Here is a 12,233-nt window from a genome sequence, read left to right as displayed (position 1 = left end):
TTATGTGACTAAAGAATATAAAATGAAAAGAAAAAAAAAACGAAAAATACAGCAGTGCTGATGAACAAGGAGAAAAAGTTTGGTAGGAAGTTCCACTATTTAGGATTCCAAAATAACTGTAATGTTGCTCTTTTTTTTTTTTTTTTTGCCTGAAATATTTTCATCAAAAATTATATTACTCAGTTGGTCTAAACTGGCAATACCAGTATGAAGTTAAAACAGATAAAGCTGATATATATGTTCTTTCCATATACAACCTGTCAAGATCACAAGGTGTCATTTTTATGAAAGATCGCCAGTTTGAAAGAATCTCCTATAGGTTTATATATATATATATATATATATATATATATATATATATATATATATATATATATATATATATATATATATATATATATAGATCTAGATGTCCTTGAATCCCTATGTGAAATTGCTGGATAGACTCTCAGCATTGAACTTTTTTCACAAATTATCTGTCAAAGCAAGATTACTCAAAGTACTACTACTAATAAGTTGTATTTATGCTAATCTACAGGTTAGGTTGTAAATGATATTCATGCATGGTACTAAGAGAATCTTGTCTGTTGATGTGTTTTAAAGTTCCAAAAAAGTAAAAACCATGACCACTTGATTATTAAAACATGAAAGGGCCTCAAATAAAACAAACCAATTAAACTAAATAAGGGGGACCTAGAGACAAGCCTATGGATGTGAGCATTCTTAACTTCATATTGATAATTGAAAAAAAGTTCACAATAGAATTGCATAGAATAGAATAGCATCAGCATAGAATTGCAGACTGTGTTGGTGGTGGTGTCTTTTAATAGCACTAGTTTCTCACCTGCCTACAAAGTGTCGCTAGATGTTAACACCTCAGGGCTGTCAGCGGAACACTTGAATTTGTGGTCAGACTCTTATGCCAATGACACTGTACCACTCTCGGCTGCTTTTCCTGTTGGAGGCCATATGCTGCTCGCTGTTTTTAAAATAGATTTTACTCTAATTAGTAAAACAAAGATCACCAATAATGTTAAACGTAAAACACTAAATACTTTAAATGTTCCACCTTGCAGCAACAGCTTGAAAAAAACAAAAAAAAACTGAAATGTTTCTTCACTCTTACATTTAAAAAGTTATGCGTTTAACCAAACATTATTTGTTGAACACGTCCCTTTGTAATTTATATAGACTCACAATGTCAAATATGTACTGAAATATCACATGGTCCTACGTATTCAGACCCTTTGCTGTTACCCTCATATATTTAACTCAGGTGCTTTCCATTTCTTTTGATCGTTTTGTGTTTTTCTACACCTTCATTAGAGTCCAGCTGTGTTTGATTATACTGACTGGACTTGATTTGAAAACCACACACCTGTCTATATATAAGACCTTACAGCTCACAATGCATGTCAGGGCCTTAATTCTAAACGATATGTGTGGAGAAAACCAGGCACTGCTCATCACCTGTCCTATACAGTCCCAACAGTGAAGCATGGTGGTGGCAGCGTCATGCTGTGGGGGTGTTTTTTAGCTGCAGAGACAGGACGACTGGTTGCAATTGAGGGAAAGATGAATGCGGCCAAGTACAGGGATATCCTGGATGAGAACCTTCTCCAGAGTGCTCAAAACCTCAGACTGGGCCGAAGGTTCACCTTCCAACGAGGCAATGACACTAAGCACACAGCTAAAATAATGAAGAAGTGGCTTCACAACAACTCTGTGACTGTTCTTGAATGGCCCAGCCAGAGCCCTGACTTAAACTCAATTGAGCAAGACTTTTCTGTCTTTCCTCACTGCCGCAGCAGGGTCTGCACTTGCAGGAGCCTTTTCTGTCTTACCCCACCTGCAGGAGCCTTTTCTGTATTTCCCCACTGCCGCTACAGTGTCTGCTCCCACAGGAGCCTTTTCTGCCTTTTCTCATTGCCGCAGCAGTGTCTTCTCCTGCAGGAGCCTTTTCTGTCTTTCCCCACTGCCACAGCAGTGTCTGTACTTGCAGGAGCCTTTTCGGTCTTACCCCACCTGCAGGAGCCTTTTCTGTCTTTCCCCACTGCCACAGCAGTGTCTGTACTTGCAGGAGCCTTTTCGGTCTTACCCCACCTGCAGGAGCCTTTTCTGTCTTTCCCCACTGCCGCTACAGTGTCTGCTCCCACAGGAGCCTTTTCTGCCTTTTCTCATTGCCGCAGCAGTGTCTTCTCCTGCAGGAGCCTTTTCTGTCTTTCCCCACTGCCACAGCAGTGTCTGTACTTGCAGGAGCCTTTTCGGTCTTACCCCACCTGCAGGAGCCTTTTCTGTCTTTCCCCACTGCCACAGCAGTGTCTGTACTTGCAGGAGCCTTTTCGGTCTTACCCCACCTGCAGGAGCCTTTTCTGTCTTTCCCCACTGCCCCAGCAGTGTCGGCTCCCCCAGGAGCCTTTTCTGTCTTCCCCAACCTGCAGTAGCTTTTTCTGTCTTTCCTCACTGCCGCTGCAGTGTCTGCTCCTGCAGGAGTCTTTTCTGTCTTTCCCCAATACCACTACAGTGTCTGCTCCCGCAGGAGCTTTTTCTGTCTTTCCTCACTGCCGCTGCAGTGTCTGCTCCTGCAGGAGTCTTTTCTGTCTTTCCCCAATACCACTACAGTGTCTGCTCCCGCAGGAGCTTTTTCTGTCTTTCCTCACTGCTTCAGCAGTGTCTGCTCCTGCAGGAGCATTTTCTGTCTTTCCCCACTGCCACAGCAGTGTCTGTGTCACAATAAGGTCCAGAGAATACCAACTGAAGGAATAGGAACAACAACTAGACAGGAGAGACAGATGAGAATCAACGAACCAACAACACGAACAGGATTGCAGCCAAACTTAAAGGCAGCATAAATGAGCATACATGCCAACTCTCCCGTTTTTTCCGGGAGACTCCCGAATTTCAAAGCCCCTCCCGAAAATCTCCCGGGCCGACCTTTCTCCCGATTTCCACCCGGACAACAAAATTGCTACACCATCCATCACTGGGCGCCGTTTCAGACCGAACAATTGAGAATGAGAAGTTGTCGTCATAGCACAAAGCCTCTCCCTCGATATCACGGTGTCCGCCATGTTGGAAGGATACCGGCGGCGAAACAGGATTGTTTACATGTGTTGTTAAGAGGAGGTTCTCGCAATTCTGCACTGTTTTACCATGCCTGGAAGTTACTGCTGCGTTAAAAACTGCTGCAGTACCTCACACGATACATATGGAAAACATAGGAACAATGGAATACAGTTTTTTTTTTAGGTTATACCAAGCGCAAAACAGTGGTATTTGGAGAAGCTCTCAAGCTGCACAGAGATCTGGACCATTTACCTCCATGCACACATATGGACATTGGGAATTATATATATATATTTTGGTTTAAGTTACTACACAATGCAGGAGTTTAAAAGCCACAAGTCTTTGGAAAGTTACGAGGCTTTCTGCTGTGGCTGGGTCCATCTACAGCAGGTGATGAAAACAGCGTTGTACTGGCCAAAGTAAGTTTATTCACATGCGTTTTAGCGTATTGTAATTACATTGCATTTAGAATGCACTTCTTGACCAAAATGACAAAGTAATTAACTGCGACTGAACACTAGATTGTAACGAGATGTTCAATGTATACGAACGTTTCCAACATGTTTTGATGTAGGCTAAAGCTGTGTATGTTTAGTTATAATTTGATTTTAACCCAATGACACATACTGTACCAGGTTTTTGTGTTGGGGGCTGCAAAGTGGACAAACCAGTTCTGGGTTAGCTAGGGTAGTTAAATGTGTGATTGCAAGATGTAAATGTCCGGGTTAGATTAAAGCCATTAACAGCGTGAATGCAAAGTGACTTACATTGTAAACAATATAATTCCCAATGTCCATATGTGTGCACTGAGGTAAATTGTTCAGGTCTCCGTGCGCCGCTGCATGGAGCTGCCTGAGAGCTTCTCCAAACACCGCTGTTTTGAGCTTGGTGTGAGCTTGTTCCTGTAAGGTCCCCTTTCTTTCGCCTTATGTTTTTGCATTGCTTTACTTTCTTCCTTTTCTTTCGAGTATTCATAGATCTGTCTCGATCTGTTCCACCGACAAAATAAATGCGCAAAAATGAAAGCGCTCTGAAATGTTTAGTCGCGCCTCTGTGAAGTTCTGAAGGCATTGCCCCTGGCAACAGATAGCGTTTCCTGCCATCAGGGCCGACCGGCTCAGACCCCTCCCAAATCAACCCAAATCGGCACGTGACTCCTCAATCTCAATAGGGACTTAGCAACAGCCTCTGGTGGAACGGCAACGCCATTCTGGTGTTATATTGCACATGAATTTAACTGCTACTTTGTGACGTTCTAATTTAATGGTCTACTACGGGAGAACAGCTGAGTGATTTGCCAGAGTCTCTTCAACGTGAGAGATTATGTAAATAAATGTTATGGCATTTGACACTGTAATTTGCATCAGTTTATAATTGTTTGATCACAAACGATCTCATTGGGAATCCCGAGAACATAGGTAATAAAAAAATATTTTATTTTACCATGATAGGTAAAAAAAAAAAAAAAAATTATAGCTTGAATGCACTGTAAGTCGCTTTGGATAAAAAGCGTCTGCTAAATGCATTAAAAATAAATAAATAAATAAAAAAAAAAACAGAATTGGTAGGTCACATTTTCTGACACGAAATTCATTTAAGCATTCGTCTTCCTCCATGTAATCAAGGTTAAAAGGCAAGTATTGCTTACATGGTAAATGTAGGTTTTTAGACTTATTTACATCATACAATATTAAAAACTCCTTTTCTGGCAAAAGATTGTATTTTTTTTTTTTTTTTTTTGTATCTCGATAAGTGAATTAATACCGCATTGTGCTGTCCTGTTTACCGTTGCTTAGTGATTTTTACGTTCTTGCCTACGGTGGTGTGACCATAGACAGTAAAAGAAATGGACACAGCAACCCCATTGGAACTCAACTGAGACAAGTGAAGCCCATTTTTTGCGTTTTTTAGCACTTTCGTTTCTGACGCGCAGACTCAAACGAAGCTTGACGACGTCAGCAACCTGTCTGACATGTAAATGTTCTAGTAGCTGTGCGTGAAAACTGCCATCGTTAATCTTGCAGAGACGGCGAGCTTGAGCGGGGAGTTCTTTGTCGTGAGTGAGCAGGAGTAAGTATTCTGGTTAATTATTTTGTATAGTATGTTAAAATGTAACTCCAGTACGCCATATTAAGTTAATTGCCTGCGAGCTTCTTCTCCTGTCTGTACGGTAATGCGACAGAGAGTCGAGTGGTTATGACGCAATCGTTAGCCTATTTTTTACAAAAACTGTTTATACGGGGCCATAATGTAACATAGAAGGTAATGGAGCCCTTTATACATTGTCGTGTATCTTTAGAAATAAATAATGGACAAATGGAGTCTTTAAACGCCTCAGATGTGAAGTTATTCGCTGTCAAAGTGACGCCAAAATGAATGGGAGTCAATGGGAATGCTAACGCAAGTGAAGTTCTGCTAAAAGATGGCAGCCCCCACCCGACTTCAACTTCCGGTCGAGTTCCTTGCCGCCTGGGTGTGACAGCAAACTTCCGGTCGCTGTAGCCGTTCCATTCACAGCTGTTGCTTAAAGTCCCTAATAATAAAGGTTACACCTCGAAGTCAAGCGCGGCAAATTCAGAACAGAAAAAGAAGAAGAAGAAGGGGAAGAGGAAGAAAGAAGAGACATGGCGAATAAAAAGAAAAAAATATGCCTGAAAATTCCTAACTAAATGGACTGGGTTGGGTTGGATGTGCATAAATGGGGTTGGGTTGTAATGGGTTGTTGTTTTTGTACATAATATGTATGTATAAACTATGTACAGGTAAATGAATTATATTCTTCTTTACGTTTGTTTGTGTGTGTGATTATATATGACACAACCCCCCCCCCCCCCCTTTTTTTATCCAAAGCACTGGATAAAAGCTTTGGATAAAAAGCGTCTGCTAAATGCATTAAAAATAAATAAATAAAAAGAAATCTACCAGAATTGGTAGGTCACATTTTCTGACACGAAATTCATTTAAGCATTCGTCTTCCTCCATGTAATCAAGGTTAAAAGGCAAGTATTGCTTACATGGTAAATGTAGGTTTTTAGACTTATTTACATCATACAATATTAAAAAATCCTTTTCTGGCAAAAGATTGTATTTTATTTTTTTTTGTATCTCAATAAGTGAATTAATACCGCATTGTGCTGTCCTGTTTACCGTTGCTTAGTGATTTTTACGTTCTTGCCTACGGTGGTGTGACCATAGACAGTAAAAGAAATGGACACAGCAACCCAATTGGAACTCAACTGAGACAAGTGAAGCCCATTTTTAGCATTTTTTTGCACTTCCGTTTCTGACGCGCAGACTCAAACTAAGCTTGACGACGTCAGCAACCTGTCTGACATGTAAATGTTCTAGTAGCTGTGCGTGAAAACTGCCATCGTTAATCTTGCAGAGACGGCGAGCTTGAGCGGGGAGTTCTTTGTCGTGAGTGAGCAGGAGTAAGTATTCTGGTTAATTATTTTGTATAGTATTTTAAAATGTAACTCCAGTACGCCATATTAAGTTAATTGCCTGCGAGCTTCTTCTCCTGTCTGTACGGTAATGCGACAGAGAGTCGAGTGGTTATGACTCAATCGTTAGCCTATTTTTTACAAAAACTGTTTATACGGGGCCATAATGTAACATAGAAGGTAATGGAGCCCTTTATACATTGTCGTGTATCTTTAGAAATAAATAATGGACAAACGGAGTCTTTAAACACCTCAGATGTAAAGTTATTCGCTGTCAAAGTGACGCCAAAATGAATGGGAGTCAATGGGAATGCTAACGCAAGTGAAGTTCTGCTAAAAGATGGCAGCCCCCACCCGACTTCAACTTCCGGTCGAGTTCCTTGCCGCCTGGGTGTGACAGCAAACTTCCGGTCGCTGTAGCCGTTCCATTCACAGCTGTTGCTTAAAGTCCCTAATAATAAAGGTTACACCTCGAAGTCAAGCGCGGCAAATTCAGAACAGAAAAAGAAGAAGAAGAAGGGGAAGAGGAAGAAAGAAGAGACATGGCGAATAAAAAGAAAAAAATATGCCTGAAAATTCCTAACTAAATGGACTGGGTTGGGTTGGATGTGCATAAATGGGGTTGGGTTGTAATGGGTTGTTGTTTTTGTACATAATATGTATGTATAAACTATGTACAGGTAAATTAATTATATTCTTCTTTACGTTTGTTTGTGTGTGTGATTATATATGACACAACCCCCCCCCCCCCCCCCCCCCCCCCGCCTTTTGAATATCTCCCTAATTCTGAGGTCTCAAGGTTGGCAAGTATGCAAATGAGCTGCAGCTGGCGCTCATAGACCGCAGCTGCGGTGCTAGTTAACACATGCACACAATCAGAGAAGCAAGATGAACGCACAGACCCATGAACCATGACAGTCTGCTCCTGCAGGAGCCTTTTCTGTATTTCCGTACTACCTCAGCAGTAGCCGCTACCGCAGGAGCATTTTCTGTATTTCATCACTGCCACAGCAGTGTCTGCTCCTGCAGTAGCCTTTTCTGTCTTTCCCAACTGCCACAGCAGTGTCTACTCCATTCAGGAGCCTTTTCTGTTTTCCCCTTCTGTCGCAGCTGTAGCGGCTCCCGCAGGCAATTAAGGTTGTCTGCATGTAGGCCATCACGAGCCTTACTTTTGTTAGTCTGTAATGTTGCTGTTTGAGCATAAAGAAGATTTGCAAAGTTAAAAAGCTCAAAGTCCAATTCAAAAGGAGATATTTTATTTAACAGAAATCAATTTTTAAAAACTAAAGTAGATGGCTAAACAGCATTTGTGTTTCTTTACTGCAGTGTCTGCAAAGTGCATTTGCAGATTTTGACTGTTGAGTAGCACTTTAACCACAAGTTTTCAAACAAACGCATCAAAGCACATTTTCAGCTTTGCCTCACTGATGTTACATTTGATGACTGCAGTCAGGGAAATGTACAGAAAAACCCTGTACACAATTGTATCGGTATTAATATCAATATCAAGGATACTTGCCTTTAAAATTATCAGTAATGTATCTAAAACAAAATAAGTGGTATCGCCCATTCCCAGTGGCAATCGCCTGCTTATATAGCCAGGGATTTCTCGCCTACTATTAGAGTAAAATCAGCAGTGTAATATTTGCAGGGTTAAAAGTTATTAATTCCCAAAGAGCTGAATGAACAATCTACAGTGTTAAACAGTACTCATGTTCAGTGTTCGAATAACGTATCTCTTAAATTGTGAGTGTAGTTGCATCTGATCAAATGTGCATTTTTAATCATAAGCTTGGGTTAAACTAATTTTAGTTTGTTGGATCAGCAGCTATGCTAATGATGTCTCTATTTTGTTTCTATGTTTTGCCATGGGATTTACATCCCGTGGTAACTAGGATTTACACAAGCTCCTGTCTGGATCCAGAACACCTGAGAAGAGATGATGCTGACCCTCAGAGGACCTCAGATGATGCTAACCCTGAATCAACAAACAGAACTAACAAATATTGCTACAAGTGTGACTGAATCATATAATAATTATTAATTAATAATATTAATAATGTTCATCGTCTAGCTGACTACGTCTTGTATTCATTTTATCTAAAAATCTTGTCAAACGTGCACAAACTGACAGTCACCACCATAAGCTTATAGTGTACAGCCCCGGATTATACCCTTCCCAGCTCTCTTATACAAACTATTCTCTCTTCACAGCAACTCCGATGCCTGTTCCGTCCAACGCAGTCGCCATGGAACCACCACCAGTATCCCAAAGTATCCACGCACAGATCCTATCAGGTGCAGATGTAGACCTTTCCTCTCTTCTTCCTCTACTCCCCGCAGCGGAACCAGGCCGCCGAATAGATGATTTCTCAGTTACCATAAAAAACACAAACACTCACTTATCTCGTGTTCTTTCATTTTCTGAATTTGCAATTGTTTTTTCCCCGTTTCACTGAAATCATCTGTTCAGCTTTCCCCCACAGGCGGCACGAACTGAACGATTATCAAGCAATCATAGCTGAGCTCTGTCCTATGGGGGTGGGCACTTCTACACGTACCATAAACTTTTTTCAGCAAAAAGTGCCGTGCGAGTCACACAGTGGAATCAGCGCACATACTGGGGTGCACTCGACTCAGATCTACACAGCAGAGTGTTTTTAGGTTGCAAAAACATTACTTGCGCAGTTTGCAGGTCAGTGATGCACTCAACTGCATCGTGCCCGCAGGTTAACCCTTCCTCTCTTCCCTATGCAGGAACAAACACCGCTAAATCCACCAGCTACATGCCTCGGGCAGCAACCACCCACGCAAACCAGGACTCTCCTTTCGACGAAAGCTGACAGCCCTGTAATCATTTTAACAATGGTAAATGTAACAGAGCGCGCTGCCGGTTTATGCACATCTGTAGTTTCTGTGGCGGCACTCATGCCCGCTTCCAGTTTATAAATCTGTGAATAAAAAACGGCTTTAAACCCGGCTTAGAGTGCCCACTCTCCCAAAACATCCCATATAATAATCTTCAATCTGCACTCATAGAACCTGAAGTCGTAAACAAACTGATCAAAAAAGAAGTTGAGTCAGGTTTCATGATCGGTCCGTTTGACAATCCTCCATTTGATCTGTTTCGTATTAGCCCCATTGGAGTGGCTACAAGAAAATTCTCAGGTAAAAAATGCCTAATTATCAATCTGTCAGCCCCGCACAATTCCCGTTTCCCAAGCATAAACAGCTTGATCCCTCTCGATGAATTTTCACTTAAATACCACGACATAGATCAGGCTATCGACATAATCAAAATCGTAGGTTGGGGTGCTTGGCTTGCAAAAATTGACATTACATCTGCTTTCAAAATAATGCCCATCCATCCAGATTCATGGCATCTATTTGGAGTTCGCTGGCTCGGGAAATATTATTTTGCAGTGTTTTTAACTTTCGAAAGCAAAAGCAGTCCTAAAATGTTCGACATGCTATCAGAAGCCGTCTGCTGGATTTTGGCGAGCAATTATGGCATTCCCCACCTCATTTACTTGCTAGACGATTTTTTAATAATCTCGCCTCCCAATGCCATCCCAGCTGCGCACATCCTCACAGTCCAAAATATTTTTTTCTGAGCTAGGAATTCCTATTGCAGAGGAAAAAACCATGGGACCTGCTACATCCATCAAGTTCCTAGGACTTCTTTTGGATTCAGACAAATTCCAAGAGTCCCTGCCCAAAGAGAAAATTGACTGAATAATTCTCTTCTCTTCTGTTTTCTTTGAAAAATCTAATTGTTCAAAACGCGAACTCCTATCCCTGCTCGGACATTTAAACTTCACAATGCGCATCACTGCTGGGCCACCCCTTCATATCGCATCTCCTCTCACTCACGTCCTCCGTTCACTCACTAGAGGAACTCATTTCCATAACTCAAGCATGTCGCGACGAACTCAGACTATGGTTAACATTTCTAAACCAGTGGAACGGCCTATCCTTTTTCTATAACAACTTGGTTTCATCCCCGACCGATATCCAACTGTACACAGACGCCGCCCCCTCAATCGGTTTCGGGGGATTTTTTCAAGGTCGTTGGTTCGTGGCTCCATGGCCACCGCAGCTCTATTCGAGCTCTACCCTCTTGTAGTAGCAGTTTTTCTGTGGGGGAAAGAATGGGCCGCTAGTAGCATTTTAGTGCATTGCGACAACGATGCAACAGTGCATTGCATTAAAAAAGTTCGTTCCCATTCACCTGCTCTGATGCCACTGTTAAGGCGTCTCACCTGGATTTCAGCTTGCGACCAATTCATCATAATTGCTAAACACATCCCAGGGTCAGAAAACCAAATCGCTGACTCCCTGTCTCATTTTCTGTTTCAGAAATTCAGGATGCTGGATCCAGAGGCGGATCAATTCCCAACTCCAGTACCTCGCTACTCAGAACTAATATTCCCGTAACCCACCCGTTAAAACCCCTGCTTGACGCATCGCTCGAAACTATCCTCAAAGCAGTTTCTCCCAGAACCCTCCAATCCTACCTGACGGCTTTGAGATGTTTTAAAACATTCCATGTCTCTTATAACATGCCTTTCCCTGATTTTTCTCTTCTTTTAGTCACCTCTTTTATTTCCTACCTTAATAGCATTAAGGGCCTTCAAGTCGGGTCCATCAAAGGTTACTTGAGCGGCATCCAGTTTTTCCATAAATTGATGTACGGCGCTCCTTCCCCTGAGATAAACAACTCGCAAACCTCCCTCCTGATCAAGGGATTCAAAGATCCCAGCCCACCCATCCCGACGCTAGACAACCCATAATGCTAGACATTCTCACCAAATGTATTCGTGCCCTCCGCACAGGCTACCAGCCCATCAGTACCGCTCGCACACTCGACACTATGTTTATCCTAGCCTTTTTCAGTTTTCTCAGATGTTTGGAACTCGCCATCACTTCCAAATTCGACCCAAAAATCCACCCCCCCAATCTCAGACTTATCAGTAATAGATGGTGAATCAATCATTTGATTAAACAAAGTAAGACCGACCAAACCAAAAAAGGTCATTTCATATACATTTTTTATTTCTCATAGCCAATCCAACCATACCAGTCAATTCTCGCATATTCAAAATGGAGAAGCTCTCAGGCCAAATCTTCTCTGGAACCCCTATTCATAGACGAATCCAAAAAACCTGTAACACGTTTTTGGTTCCAAAAACACCTCAAAGCCGTTCTCCAACAGTCAGGCATTCCAGTAAAGAATTTTTCAAGTCACTCATTCCGTATTGGGACAGCAACTTCAGCAGCCCAAAAATGCCTCTCCCAACAGCAGATCCAAGCTCTTGGGAAATGTTCCTCAGATGCTATCCATAGCTGTATCAGGACCAACCGATTCCACATTAAAAAAAGCTCACCAAACCCTTATTGAAAGAGAAGGGGGAGAAAAAAAAACGCTTTTGATCTCGCAGCGAGAAATTTCCTGGTAGAGCACTTACTTTTCTCTTCCGTCCAGCGACCATTGGGTCTCACATCGGATGCAGTGTGACAAAATCTCCCGGTAAAGCTCTCATTTCCCTCTTTCCTGTTTTTTCTTTCTGTCCAGCTAGCATTTGGTCTCACAGCGCACGCAGCGAGAACTTTCCCGGGAGAGCACTTACTTTTCTCTTCCGTCCAGCGACCATTGGGTCTCACAGCAGACGCAGTGTGAGAAAATCTCCCAGTCAAGCTCTCATTTTCCTCTTTCCTGTTTTT

General features: G+C 42.0%; 1 pseudogene; it reads left to right on the top strand.

Annotated features, from left to right (window-relative positions):
* The first annotated feature begins 9,598 nt into the window (after nt 1-9,598).
* On the top strand, nt 9,599-11,910 carry LOC128017510 (uncharacterized; annotated as a pseudogene).
* Nucleotides 11,911-12,233: the final 323 nt, after the last annotated feature.

Source organism: Carassius gibelio, chromosome A7 (genome assembly GCF_023724105.1).
Source record: "Carassius gibelio isolate Cgi1373 ecotype wild population from Czech Republic chromosome A7, carGib1.2-hapl.c, whole genome shotgun sequence".
In the NCBI taxonomy this organism is placed as follows: Eukaryota; Metazoa; Chordata; class Actinopteri; order Cypriniformes; family Cyprinidae; genus Carassius; species Carassius gibelio.
This window is presented reverse-complemented; position numbering and strand designations above follow the sequence as displayed.